Source organism: Notamacropus eugenii, chromosome 2 (genome assembly GCF_028372415.1).
Source record: "Notamacropus eugenii isolate mMacEug1 chromosome 2, mMacEug1.pri_v2, whole genome shotgun sequence".
Classification (NCBI taxonomy): Eukaryota; Metazoa; Chordata; class Mammalia; order Diprotodontia; family Macropodidae; genus Notamacropus; species Notamacropus eugenii.
In genome coordinates this window covers 505114675-505129072 of record NC_092873.1, presented here as the reverse complement: position 1 = coordinate 505129072, position 14398 = coordinate 505114675, and the positions used below count along the sequence as shown (strand labels likewise).

Here is a 14398-nt window from a genome sequence, read left to right as displayed (position 1 = left end):
CAAAAAAAAAAAAAGCTACTTTGGTTGTCCTTCCTTGCCCTTGCCAGCCTCAGTTTAGCCCCTCCTGGCTATTCTTATGCAGCTGTGCCAGGCTTTTGTCTTTACCATTACCTGGTCTGACTTCCATCTTCCGTACTTTGCTTTGAAAAATCTGCCTTGACTGGGAAGCCTCTTATGCATGCACTTTGGTCTCTTTAGACAAATCCCCTTTTTCCTTCTCATTGGAATTGTTTCCTTTTGTGCCTTCAGACTTCCCTTCTTCAGTTTCCTCGGCTGACTTCTCCTGCAGAACTCTAGCAAATGACTTTCTGATCTCCCTAAAATCTACTCTTCCAAAACCCATTGTGCACGCCAGGACATGCTCAGCTTTGCAGAAGGGAAGGAGCCCTTCTCCCTGAGGTTTCTGTCATTTCCAGCCACAGATGGGAAGAGGCTGTACTTGAAAGGAAAAAAAATTACAAGCCATGCTCTGTTTGGTTTGGAGTTCCGGACTTTGTAAGATGCTCAGCCAAAGCAAGTCTGAGATGAAAGTGAAATGGCTATTCGACAGTCCCCCAAAGTGCCTTTACCTATCTGGAGAGTAATATGATAGAGATGGGTTGTTGTTTTGTGTTTTAAGTATTTGTTAATGTAATTTATGTCATGTTTTAAGTAGAGAAAGTGTAGGAAAGAAGTAGCTGACCTATATTTGATATCTGCTTTGTACATTAAATATATTGTTTTCTAGATGGGTCTCCCCTTTTGGGGATACTTGTTCGTCCTTAGTTCTTGAAGAGGCCCAGTGACATCACGAGGGTAATGTCTTAACTTGCTCAGATTTAAGTGGGGCAGAGCTGGGCAAAGTCATCAAGCCTTACCCTCCTCCAGAGTCATCAGAAGTCCAGTGACAAGACAAGTCAAGATGACTGTCAATGACCCAGGATGCAGTGGATGACTTTGGTCCAAACTACTGTCTTTCCCAGACCTCAGTCTATCTGAGGCAACACCTATTCAATGACCAAGGGCTAGGTGAGCCAAACCTACTTTTTGTTTAAGAGAGTTTCCCCAGAACTCTGGATTTGGGGGTATAAAAAGCTAGAGAGAGAGAGAGAAGCCTGAACCTCTGTTTTAGGCCTTTCTCAGGATTGATCTTGGACTGTATAAGTCCAGAGCTAGAGCCCCTTAGTGGGAAGGTCCCCAGGCCATGGAACACATTAGAAAATACAAGGAAGTTAGGAACAAAGTTGTTGCCCATCCCTTGGGGAGTAGCCCAACAAGTTGAGGCACTAAGAATTAAATATTATTGTGCAGTAGAAAATGAAGAGGATGAGTAGGAAGAAGAGAGAGATAAGCATATGAATGGATGTCATAAAATGGGGAGAACTAGGAGAATAACATACAAGAAATGGCTTCAGCTATGGACGTGGAAGGACAAAAAGAAAGCATCCAGAACCCTCAGAACCCAGACTGAGTAACTAAAATGACCAAGCTTTGCCCAGAAAAAGCTATGGGAAAAAATGCACACACAGACACCATCGAAGGTCAGGGACTATGGGTATAGACTATTGCATCTGCATTGGGCTCCATGGATGGTTTAGTGGAAGAGTTTCCTTCTCGTTCCCTCACAGAAATGGGTGTAGAGTGGGATAGAGGCCAACCTCCCATGGCTTTGTCCTCCAGGGGCTGGGCGGAGCTGAGTTGGCTTGCTTGGAGCACTGACTAGGAGGGGTATTTGGGGTGCACCTTTTAGATCTCAGTGCTCACTTTATTCAGGGACTCTGTCATTTAAGGAGTTCCCAGTGGGAGAAGGAATGATTCCCAAGAAGTCCAAGCCACAGTGGGGGTGGGGTGATTGTTGACCACCCATAAGACACACTGGAAGCTTCTTGCAAGGGGGACTTTTCTATTTCACTTTAAGATTTGATTATAAGCTCACTGAGGGGAGGGAACTATCTTTTCTTGCCTCTTTTTGTATCTCTAGTGCTTAGCACAATTTCTGGCACAAAGTAGGCACTTAATAAATTTTGACTGAATCACTGAAAGTGTCACTAAACTAGTTGTCAGAGCTATGAATTTGTACAGTCATTTTCGAAAGCAATTTGGAATCATGTGAATAAAGCAACTAAGACGTCTACACCTTCTGACCCAGAGATTCTGATGGGGCGCTTGTGCTTGGACACCATCGCCAACATCACGTTTCTCCCTAGCCTCAGAACACTATCCCTGACAGTTTTCTCCCCAGCCCAAGGATACTAGCCTAGCAAACATCTTTCCATGTTACAAGAACAAGCTGACCTCTGTAGAATTTCCCTTGTAAAAACTGGAGTATATTGTACCAGCCGAGTTATCATGTATTGATTATATCATAATCAATATGTATCAGTTATCATATAAAATCCAGAGGTCAAGCTATAGACATCAGCTCTCAAAGCTATCTTGCTACAGGCATAACACCAAAAATACGCCCCTTAGGAAATCCCCACCCAGGTTTCCAGTAGTGAAAGCAGCTGGTTACCAAGATCGTATATTATCACCCACTTAGCATATCTGCCAGATAATCCACTACTTTTCCTCTATAAGCTTTAGCATCTTTCCTGTTAAGTTGCAAAGTTCCTTTAAGGAGCTCTACCCACCATATTAGAGTTACAATAAACCTTTGTCACTTTGACTTAATGCTGGAGTCTGTGAATTTCTTCCGGAGGACTCTGTCTTGTACTTCAATCCTTAAGAGGTACCTGAACCTCTCAGACACATCAATTCCACCACTAGGCTTATAGCCCAACGAGATCATTGATAAAAAGAAAGATCCCAAATATTCCAAGGTAATCAAAGCAGTGCTTTTTGAGGGAGCAAACAACTAACAACAGAAGTGCCCAGCAGTTGGGAAAGGTTGAGCCACAGTACACAAACGTAATGGAATATTACTGTCATCTAAGAAAAGACAGATAGCTATGATAGAGAGAAACATGGACAGATTTTACAAGAGAGGTTGAAGAAAGAAGTAGTTTACACAATGAAGACCACAGTGTAAGTAGAACAGCCACATCAATTGAAATGGAATGTCATCCTCTGAGTTTCACACCCAGCTAGCAAGTTTCAGAGGTGAGCTTTGAATGAATGAATGAAAAGACCTTCATTAAGCCTTTAAAATGAGCCAGACCCTGTGCAAAGTGGTGGGAATAAATGTAAGCAAAAAGAAAGACAGCCCCTGCTCTCAAGGAATTTATATTCTAATTAGATAAGACAATTCGCTTTGGAGAGCTATACTTGGAATGGGGGGAAGGGGAAGGGCCCTAGTTGCCTGACCAGGAGATGGGCAGGTAGTACTACAGTGGTCAGAGCCCACAGTTCCAGGGGTGCAATTCTGTGTTCCAGGGGGAAGAGGAAGAGGTACCTGGGGGCAAGTCTTCTACTTTGGCCATTGACAACCTAAAGACTGTAACTCCCAGAAGTTTTCAGTGAGACACTTGTGGGGTATTCTCAATTGTTTACTTATAGAGAACAAGCCATTCTCAGTTAGGCAAAGAAGAGGATGGGAGAGGCAGAGAAAGAACTCCTCACTCCTATGAATGGAGCTCTGTCTCTGTCTCTCTCTGTCCCTGTGTCTCTGTGTCTGTCTCTGTCTCTGTCTCTGTCTCTGTCTCTCTCTCTCTCTCTCTGTCTCTCTCTCTCTGTCTCTCTCTCACCCCACCCACCCCCCCATACTCACATATTCCTATGTTCACCACTGTCCTGTACATGTTTGGTCAAATACAGACTCCATCAGCTTCGAGGCCATCTAGCATGAGATGGAGATTAAGAGATGAAATTCCAATACAATTTCTGAGCTTGCCTATACAGCAAGGTGTTGAAGTGGATAGAGCACTAGACCTGGAGACAGAAAGACCTGAGTTCCAATCTTGCCTCAGACACAACTTAGCTGTTTGACTTTGGGCAAGTCACTTGACCTCTGCCTGCCTCAATTTCCTCACCTGTAAAATGGGAATAATAATAGTACTTCCCTCTCAGGGTTGTTGGAAAGATCTAGTGAGAAAATAAACGTCAAGCACTTTGTGAACCTTAAGCTATATATGGTTTCTCTGTTAACATTGTTACCCACTTATTTGCCAGGTCCCGAGGAGATGGTCTGGTTTTTTCTGGGACTTTAGGGGCTTCCTGCTGTGCCAGGCATAGTTTTGGTGGTACTGGACTCAACAATGGGTCAGGGTCAGGTGGGAATCAGGATTTTCTTGCTCTCTGTCTGGGCAGAGGGCCTATGTGTTGAGACTTCAGGCCCCAGTGGACAGTGTGGACATGGTTTAAGAAAGCAGAGCTAGAGGGAGAACGGGCCTGGGACAGTGTTCCCTCAGAGCCCAGAGCACACATGAACTAGGCCCCTAGACCTTGAGTGAAAGTGCCTCTTCCCTCCACCCTCTTCACCTTGTCAGCCTCCCTGGTCCCTTCTCCTTCTCCTTTCCAAGTAGCTAGTGCTACTGGCCCTGGGTTGGAGTCTTCAGGAGAACAGGCAATCCTCCACCTAGATAAGTGCTGGGGCTGGGACACCCTCTGCCCAGAGCCAGTGACTGAAGCCATCCCTGTACCACACCCTGCTGCCCCTAGGCCACATTTCAAGGCTGGGGAAGGCTGTGGTCCTGTACCCTAGGGGGAGGAAGAGACCCAGGAAAGCAAAACTCAGATTCATCTTCTAGACAGAGAAGTGGCCAGTAGGGATGGCAGCGCTGAGGGAAGGGGCTTCAGCAACCCCACAGTGGGACATGAAGCCCCGCTATACCTGAAACATCTGGCTGGTAAGATGACCTACCTCTGTGGAAAGAGCTGGAGTGTGTGGGAAGGGAGCTTCCAGGCAACATAATCCACTCCCGGAGAGCCTGCATTATCATGGGGGGAAGCCTTTCCTGACCCTCCCTCACTCCCACTTCTCCAGGGTCTCCTGTAGCAGGTCAAGCAGAGTGAGGCAGATGCCCCCTTCACATACTGTAGAACTCATGCACGATCCCCTAAATCTCCTCTCCAGGCTAAGTCCTTCCAGGCCCTGGAATCTTGTCCTTAAAGTACATGGGCTCAAGGCCATCCCTCATCCCAACTGCCCTCACTGGACAGTCCTTCTTAATGAATATCCTTTCAGTCACTCAGCCTTCCAGGGTCAGTCACCCTCAACTTTTCACTCTCTTTCAACACAGTTCTATTCCTGCAGCTAATAAAAGAGGATCCTTTTCATCACAGGACTAGCCAACCAAAACCAGAACCAGAACCAGATGCAGAATGTCTTTTCCAAGGCAATTCCATTGCATGCCATGCTGTTCAGGCATCAGATTCCCCCTCTTCCACGTGTGAAAGCACACCAGCCTGTTCACTCCCCGCAGTCTGGGCCCATGAGCAAAAAACTAATTGCAGCGGCAAAACATTGCCTTAAAAGAGGAAAGGAATTGTTTTTAAAACCGTTTTTTTAAATGCTAAAGAAACAAATGAAGGCAAACACATACTTAACTGTCATAATTTTAAACATGAATTGACGAACCATCCAATAAGGTGAATGCGTGGAAAAATGGATAAGGAAACAAACCGCATAATCTATTGTTTACAAGATAACCCATCTAGAAAGCAAAGATACAAAGATACGCACAGTATGAAAATGTGGAGTTGGAACACAATTTACCAAATTGCAAAGAAACAGAATGGTGATTCAATAATAGCAGGAGACATTCATGTTTCGCAAAGATGGGAAAATCTAGCAGAAATATAAACAAAGGAAAAAGAACTTAGCAAACCGTTGAAAAATTTAGAGTTATTTCTGTTTTTCAAATTTTCAAAAATCAGCTTTCTCTCCCTATCACTACTCTCCCCACACCCCAGTGCAGAACTAAAGAAGCAAAACCCAGACCTCAGTTACAAACACGTACAGTCAAGGAAAATAAATATCCTCATTGGCCATATTCTCTGCAATACACGCACACGTTGTGTGTGTGTGTGTGTGTGTGTGTGTGTGTGTGTGTATTCTATACATACACAAACATATATTTTATATACACATATAGTTTGTTGTTTGTTGTCCTTCTTCTTCAAAGAGGACCAGAATGACATCACCATGATAAAGTGAAAGGTCAGTGTGTCCACCTGTGGCTGATCAGGCCAATAGGAGCTCGGAATGCTCTACCACAGGTTGGGCACAGATAGTCCATGTGAATATTTGGGGTGGATACTCCAAATTTGCACATCCTGCGTTTACTGTGTACTGTCTCAATTCTGCTTTGCTCAAAGAGCACAGCACCCTTTCTGATGTGGGCATGCCATGCTGAGCGGTCCTGTGCCAGTGTCTCCCATGTTACACAGTCAAATCCAAAGTTCTTCAGAGAGAACTTGAGAGTGTCCTTGTATCACTTGTTCTGGCCACCATGTGATCACCTGCCCCATGCAAGTTCTCCGTAAAATAATCTTTTTGGCAAACATACACTTTGCATTCAAACAACATGGCCAGCCCATTGGAGTTGCGCTCTCTGAAGCATAGTTTGAATATTTGGCAGTTCAGCTCGAGCAAGGACTTGAGTGTCTGGTACCTTATCCTGTCAGGTGACCCTCAGAATCTTCCTAAGACAGTTTAAATGGAAGTGATTTGATTTCCTGGCATGGTGCTGGTAGACTGTCCATGTTTCACAAGCATATAACAATGAGGTCAGCACAATGGCTCTGTAGATCTTCAGTTTGGTAGTCAGTCTAATACCTCTTCTCTCCCAAATTTTTCTTCAGAGCCTCCCAAACACTGAGCTAGCTCTGGCAATGTGTGCATCAGCTTCATTGTCAATGTGTACATCCCTGGAAAGTACAGTACCAAGGTAAGTGAACTTATTCACAGCATTCAAAACTTCTCCGTTTGTTGTAATTGATGGTTCCACATACGGATGGTGTGGTGGTTGCTGATGGAGCACCTGTGTTTTTTTGGTGTTCATTATTAGGCCAAAGTTAGCACAGGCAGCAGAGAATTCATCCATACTTTGTCGCATCTCAGCTTCAGAGGCTGCACTGAGTGCACAATCATCTGCAAACAGAAAAGCATGCACCAACACTCCCTCCACTTTGGTCTTGGCTTGTAGCCTTTTCAAATTGAAGAACTTGCCATCAGTATGGTAGTTGACCTTGGTGCTGTGTTCATCCTCATTGAAAGCATTTGACAACATGGCTGAAAACATCATGCTAAAAAGCATGGGAGCAAGCACACAGCCCTGTTTCACTCCACTGGTGACTGGGAAGGCAGGAGAGTTTTGTCCATTATCCGGAACCCAGGCAAACGTGCCATCATGAAATTGACATACAATATTGATGAACTTCTCTGGGCATCCAAATTTTGGCATAATTTTCCACAAGTCCTCATGACTAACAGTGTCAAAGGGCTTGGTCAGATCTACAAATGTTATGTACAGACCTCTATTCTGCTCCTGGCATTTCTCCTGGAGTTGTCAGACAGCAAACACCATATCAACTGTTCTTCGGCCCTTTCTGAATCCACACTGGCTCTCAGGTATATGACCATCTTCCAGGTGAAGGATCAGCCTATTAAGGAGGACTCTAGCAAGAATTTTGCCAGCAGTGACTAAGAGAGAGATCCCCCTGTGATTGTTGCAGGACAATCTATTCCCTTTGCCTTTATAGAGATGGATAATGGAGGCATCCTTGAACTCCTGGGGTATAACCTCCTCTTGCATATAACCTGGAAAATTTCAGTTAGCTTTTGTAAGAGCAATGGTCCCCCTACCCTGTAAATCTCAGCTGGGATAGAATCAGCACCAGGTGCTTTGCCACATGAAAGGAGCCTAATGGCCCTCAAAACCTCTTCTTCAGTTGGAAGTTCAGCTAAGGAGGGATTGACTTCCACCTGAGGTATATGGTCAATGGCCTCAGCATTGAATGATGATGGTCTGTTGAGAACACTATGGAAGTGTTCAGCCCATCTCTCTAGGATCATGTCCTTATCATTAATCAGTGTGACTCCATCAGCACTGAGTAGTTGTGATGCACCATAGGTTTTTGGTCCATAAATAGCTTTCAGGGAATCATAAAGATACCTTGGATTGTTACTGTCAGCATAAAACTGAATTTCATTTACCTTCTTACTGAGCCAGGAATCCTGCATCTCTCTAAGCTTTGCTTGTACTTTGCTTTTGATGGAATTAAATGCTGCCTTCTTAGAGGTGGATGAATATACATATACACACACAAATGCACATATCTGTCTATCTGGGTGTGGGTGTGGGTATATCTCATTCTGCCCTCCAAGTCCCTCACATCTGTCTGCTGCAGAGGGGTAGGATGTTTCATCATTAGTCCCCTGGAATTGTGGTTGGTTGTTATGCTGATCAGAGTTCCTAGGTCTTTCAAAGGTGTTTGTCTTTACCATATTGTCATTGTATAAAACATCCTCTAGGTTCTTCTCACTTCACTTTGCATCAGTTTGCAAAATCTTTCCAGGTTTCTCTGAAACCTTCCATCATTTTTGACAACACAATAGTATTCTCTCTTATTTACACAGCCTATGTTCAGCCATTCTCCAGTGGATAGGCTTCCCCTCAGATTCTCGTTCTTTGCCACCTCCAAAAGAGCTGCTCTAAATATTTTGTACAGCCTTTGTTAGAGTGTCCAGCTCACAAACAGGAGGATAGATTTTTGAATAGTGTAGTGTAGGAGAAGAGGCATTAAGAACATTTGGAACAGCAGCTGGGGTGGCCGGGATAGGGACCCACAAAGGAGAAATAGAAACATTTCTGGATTGTTTTCCTTTTGCCAATCCCAAGGAAAAACATTTTATACATTCCCTTTATATTAACCGCCTACAACAGTATCCTTTTGGGATGAGTGTTGGCCATCAACAGTAACAGTTTTGTTTCAAGACTATTGGAGAGGAAAGCTTTAAAATAGATTCACCTAGAATTGGTTGGGGCAGCTAGCTGGGGCCACAGTACGGAGTGCCAGGCCTGGAGTCAGGAAGACTCATGTTGCTGAGTTCGAATTCAGACTCAGACACTTCTTAACGATGTGACCCTGGGCAAGTCACTTCACCCTGTTTGCCTCAGTTTTCTCATCTGTAAAATGAGCTCAAGAAGGAAATGGCAAACCCCTCCAGTATCTTTGCCAAGAAAATCTCAGATGAGGTCATGAAGAGTCAGACACAACTGAAATGAGCAGACAACAGAATGAGATAAAGAATTTTTTTATTTTATTGTATCAAAGTCTCTTCTAATAAAACAAACAGAAATCCAAAGGGGGTTGGGTGAGGGGAAGGATTGCTGTGCCCAGCTGAGATTAGAGGACAAGCACGTGTAGAGGATCCAGGAAGCAGTTAATGGATTTGTGTTTAGCACTACAGAAGTAGGGACAGAAGAGAGAGCCCATAGGAGTAATCCAGGATTGGATCTTGGTAATGAATGCCCAGCAATTGGACAAAGGGACAAGGGAGTGTCACGATATTAGAAGACAGCCTGTTTTCTAGAGCTTAGGCCCAGCCAGCAAGTTGTGCCCTGAGATTGGCATAGCCACAATTCTTGGCGCTCAACCTCTGCCAAAATCACATAATTATCGAATTGCTTTAACTAGCACCATGTGTTCTCTGAGCGTGGACAAGCAGCAGCCACGCTCAGATAAGTACCTGTGTTCTGGTCATGAAGCCCTGCTATGAATCAAACTGGTCACGTTGTTACTGTTACTCCATTGTCAGGGCTACAGCTCACTGTATAACCACTCGTTTAAGGACTGAGACCTCCCCACACCAACTCAGGTTCCCTCACTAGGGGCAGGGCCCCAGCACATGTGTCTAGATCCCTTCCTCGCTTGCAAGCCATTTCCCTCACTTTGAAATTAAACTTCTGCTTGATTTCTGACTATCTTGTCTCTAACTTCTCTTGTCTCAGCTCTATCTACCTACATGTGAGAGGCTGCTTTGGTCTGGTTGGCAGAAGTCAAGAATAAAGAAGGGGTTTAGGAATTTGACATAGGGATAGTTGGAATGACAAGACATTGTAATTGGAGAAGGGAATTTCTGAGGGCTTGAAGTGGGATCTTTAGAGGGGATGATCAGATCAAAGATATTACCAAGCCTGAGAGGGATCATAGGTGTCTGAGGAGTCCTGGTTGCTGAGTAGTAGATTAAGGAACTCAGTGGTTAGGGTGTTGGAAGGAACATGAAAGTATCTGTATCTATAAAGTTGGGGGTAGATTGGGAGACTGTGACCCAGGCACTGAACTCCTTGAGAAAGGAGGAAGAATGTTTAGTGGGATGGTCAGGAACAACCACCATGATCTCCTTTGGGTGAAAAATCTTGTTTACATGAACCTCAAAAGAAGAGAACTCAGGGAGTTATGGAAGCAGAAGAAGGTTCATAATGGGGAACAAGAAGTAGTCGGTACAATTAATGCATTGCTGGTGGAGTTGTAAACTGAGCCAACCATTCTGAAGAATAATTTGCAACTATACCCAAAGGGTTATAAAACTGTGCATACACTTTGATCCAGAGATTCCACTACTAGGTCTGTATCCCGAAGAGATCATAAAAAAGGGAAAAGAACTTACATATACAAAAATATTTATAGCGACTCTTTTTATGGTGGCAAAGAATTGGAAATTGAGGGGATGTCCATCAATTGGGGAATGACTGAATGAGTTGTGGTATATGAATGTAATGGAGTACTATTGTGCCATAAGAAATGATGAACAAGAAGACTTCAGAGAGGCCTGGAAGGACTTATATGACCTGATGCTGAGTGAAAGGAGCAGAACCAGGAGAACTTTATGCACAGCAACAACCACAGTGTGTGAGAGTTTTTTCTGGTAGACTTAGATTTTTGTAATAACACAAGAACTTCTTACCAAAAAAAAAAAAAAAATCCCAATGGAGGATCTCAAGGCAAAATGCCTGCCACACTCAGAGAGAGAAATATGGAAGTCACTCACATATTGTAGCAGATCATGTTTGTGTATGTGTATGTGTTTGTGTATCATGTTCTGATTTGTTATACGATTTCTTTCATTTATCTTAGTCTGACTACATAGCATGACTATAGTGAAAATATACTCAATAGGAAAGTATATGTAGAATCTATACAGAAGTGTATGCAGTCGTGGGGAGGGAGGGGGGTAGTGGGGAGTAGGTGGGGAGGGATAAAATCGCAATTGTATGGCAGTGATTGTTAAACATTACAAAATAAAAAAAAAAAAAAAAGAAATGATGAGCAGGCAGATTTCAGAAAAACCTGGGAAGACTTACATGAACTGATGCTGAGTGAAGTGAGCAGAACCAGGAGAACATAGGTACAGCAACGTTGTACAGTGATCAACTATGATATACTTAGATCTTCTCAGGAAGACAGTGATCCAAGACAATTCCAAAGGACTCATGATGTAGAATGCTATCCACATTCAGAGAAAGAACTATGGAATCTGAATGCAGATTGAAGCAGGCTATTTCTCTCTCTCTCTTTTTTTTCCCCTTCTTGTAGTTTTCCCCTTTTGTTCTGATTCTTCTTTCACAACATGTCTAATATGGAAATAGATTTAATATGATTGTACATATATAGCCTATATCAGATTACTTGCCTTCTTGGGGAAGGGAGATGGGAAGAAGGGGGGAAATTTTGGAATTCAAAATCTTATAAAAGTGAAAGTTGTAAGTTAATCAATTAAAAAGAAAAAAAGTATTTGGTTCAAACTCCTCCTTCTAGGACTAGTGAGTTGAAGAGGATGAAAGAAAGGGTAACTGATGAGGGCTGGAAAGATAAAGGTACAGGAACTCCAAGACTGGAGTTGCCTGCATGGGCCATCTGGAGAAGAATTCGTGGACTTAAACATTGTTGAAGTCAACATAAAGATTTATTTTGCTTTTCAGGGGGCAAGAGTTTTTAGGGAACCTGAAACCTTAGAGAGGGTACAGTTAAAGTTTATATAGGATATTGTATAGTAAAACATGTGCCAACTATGCTAACTAGGTGTTTTGGGGTGGGATTAGGGAGTGGTTAGCTCTTAAAGAAATATGTACTTTTGGTATCTATGGTGAAGGTATTCTACCCAGAGTTCACTGGGAAATACCCCAGGTTGGGGCTACCTGGAAGTGTGGTTTTAGGCCAGAAATGTCACTAAGTCAACTAGTGGTCAGGATTGACTCAGGAATAACAGGCTGCTCCCATCAATGTCTTGATAGACAAGATAAATGTAAGGGAGTATACGTATGTCTAAGTCTAGAATACATATGATTGGTCAATGAGTAGTAAATGTCATTATGACCCAGGACACAGCCAGTTCAGCCAGTACACAACTGATTCAGACTAATGAATTCTATAGGTGCAGCTGGCTACTGTAGCAGGAAGGGAGATAGTGGCTGATGCTGAGGCAGGCTGTCCTTGGGCTGGGGAGAAACTGCCTGGGACAGTGTTTTGAGGTTAGGGAGAAATGTGGTTTTAGAATTGTAGCCCAAGCACATGCACCTAAGCACCCCATCATAACCAACATTAGAAAGGATGACCAGGGATGCAGTGTCATTGGACAATGGAGAGACAGACCTAATCTCCATTGATTACCTCCAATTTATCATGCACGTAGCTTGTTTGTTCAGAATTGTTTGCATTTTGTCTCCCATGTTAGACTGTCAGCTCCTCGGGAACACAGATTTGTCTTTCTTTGCTACATCACAACTTAGGCACATAGTAGGTCCTTCATGAATGCTATTTGTCTGACTAAAATGAAGGAAGTTTGTGAATTATGAAAAGGGAGCTCCAAAGGAGTGGTGGAAAGTGGAAAGAGAAGGTAGGTTGAGAGGGAAATATTGAAGGGGTAGAGTTGAGGTATATAGAGATAAGAGAGAAAGAAAGTGACTAGGTGAGCAGTGGGGTTTACTCTTAGGAATTTGGTATCACTGGCATGGGGATGATAAAGGAGTGGAAGCTTGTCAACCACTGGACAATGAGTTCAGGCAGAGAATTAATAGATGGAAGCAGGGTCCCTGATGAGGGCAGATGAGTCCAATGCCCCTGGTCATGCCTCTGCCTCCTGGTTGTCTTGGCACAGTACAGTAATGCTTTCCATGACATCTGTCTCTCTTTCTAGGTCCAAAATGGCCTTTTTTCTTTCTTTTTGAGGTAAATCAGTGTTAAGTGACTTGCCCATGGTCACATAGGTAGTAAGGGTTTGAGGCCATTTTTAAATTCAGGACCTCCTGACTCTAGGGCCAGTACTATATCCATTATAGTGTCACTTAGCTGACCCCCAATATGGTCTTTCAAGAGTATTATCTCCTTGAATTCCTGGGGTACCACTGCCTTTTTTTTCTAGGGTGGCCTCCAACTCTCACACTCTCCTGTTATGTTCTATGGGCTCTTCCAATACTAACATTCTATGTTCTAAAGTCCTTCCTGGTTCTAAGACACTTTGCAAATAATCTTTCAAATCTTTTTTATCTTTCTTCCTGCTTCCTTTTTTACCCCTAAATGTTCCTGGAATGACTTTGTTTAGTTTGCTTCATTATGAGAGGCTACTATTCATAATCACCTGGAAATGAGTGTATGGGTGTGCATGTGTGTGTTGATTAGGTTCCCCCTCCCTACCACTACCCCTGCTGGGGCTGGTACTGGTATAATCCAACTGGTTGATGTTGGGATTAGAACTCATCCGTCCTGAGAATTTATCAGTTCAAGGTGAAGTCAAGACATCCCCAGAGAACAGAAATTACACACTCACATTACGAGAGAGTAGTGGGAAACCACTTCAAGGAATGAGACCTTTGGTGGCAGGGAAGAGATCTAACCACAGATTCAAGAGAGAATTTGTCCACCAAACTCTATTTATCCTTGGAGATAGTCATGCTGCTCCTAGGTCTGTACCCCAAAAAGATCAAAGACAGAGAGAAAGATCCAGTTGCACAAAGATATTTATAGTATTACTTTTTGTTATAGAAAAGAATTGGAAGTCAAGGGAGGAGAATGACTGAGCCACTGATGGTATATAAGCAAGCTGCTAATGCCTCCTTCTCAGATTACCTTCCATTCGCTCTGAATATGTCTCACATAGATCTAATTATTTGTACATTGCCTCCCCCATGAGCGTACGCTCCTTGAAGACCAAGGCTGGGTTTTTTTGGCCATTTTTGTATCCCTAGTTCTAAGCACAGTACCCAGCAAATGATACATGCTTAATAAATGCTTGGTTGACTGACTAACTGAATGAATATAATGGAAATATCATTGTTCCATAATGATGAAAGGGAGGGATTCAGAGAAATCCCAGGAAGACTCATCTGAACTGATGCAGAGTGAAGTGAGAGGAACCAAGAGAATAATTTATACAATAAATATAATGTTGTAAGGAAAAACAACTTTGAAAAACTTAAGAACTCTGATTACTACAACAAGCAGTCATCACTTTATCAATAACCAAGAAGTATTATAT

General features: G+C 43.1%; 1 long non-coding RNA gene across 1 annotated transcript in view; it reads left to right on the top strand.

The window, feature by feature from the left end:
* Positions 1-14398, top strand: part of LOC140530015 (uncharacterized) — a 35171-nt gene that overhangs the window by 3261 nt on the left and 17512 nt on the right. Inside the window, exon 2 of the long non-coding RNA XR_011975772.1 lies at positions 6724-6809. This is a non-coding gene — a long non-coding RNA (uncharacterized lncRNA). The remainder of the gene's footprint in view (positions 1-6723; positions 6810-14398) is intronic.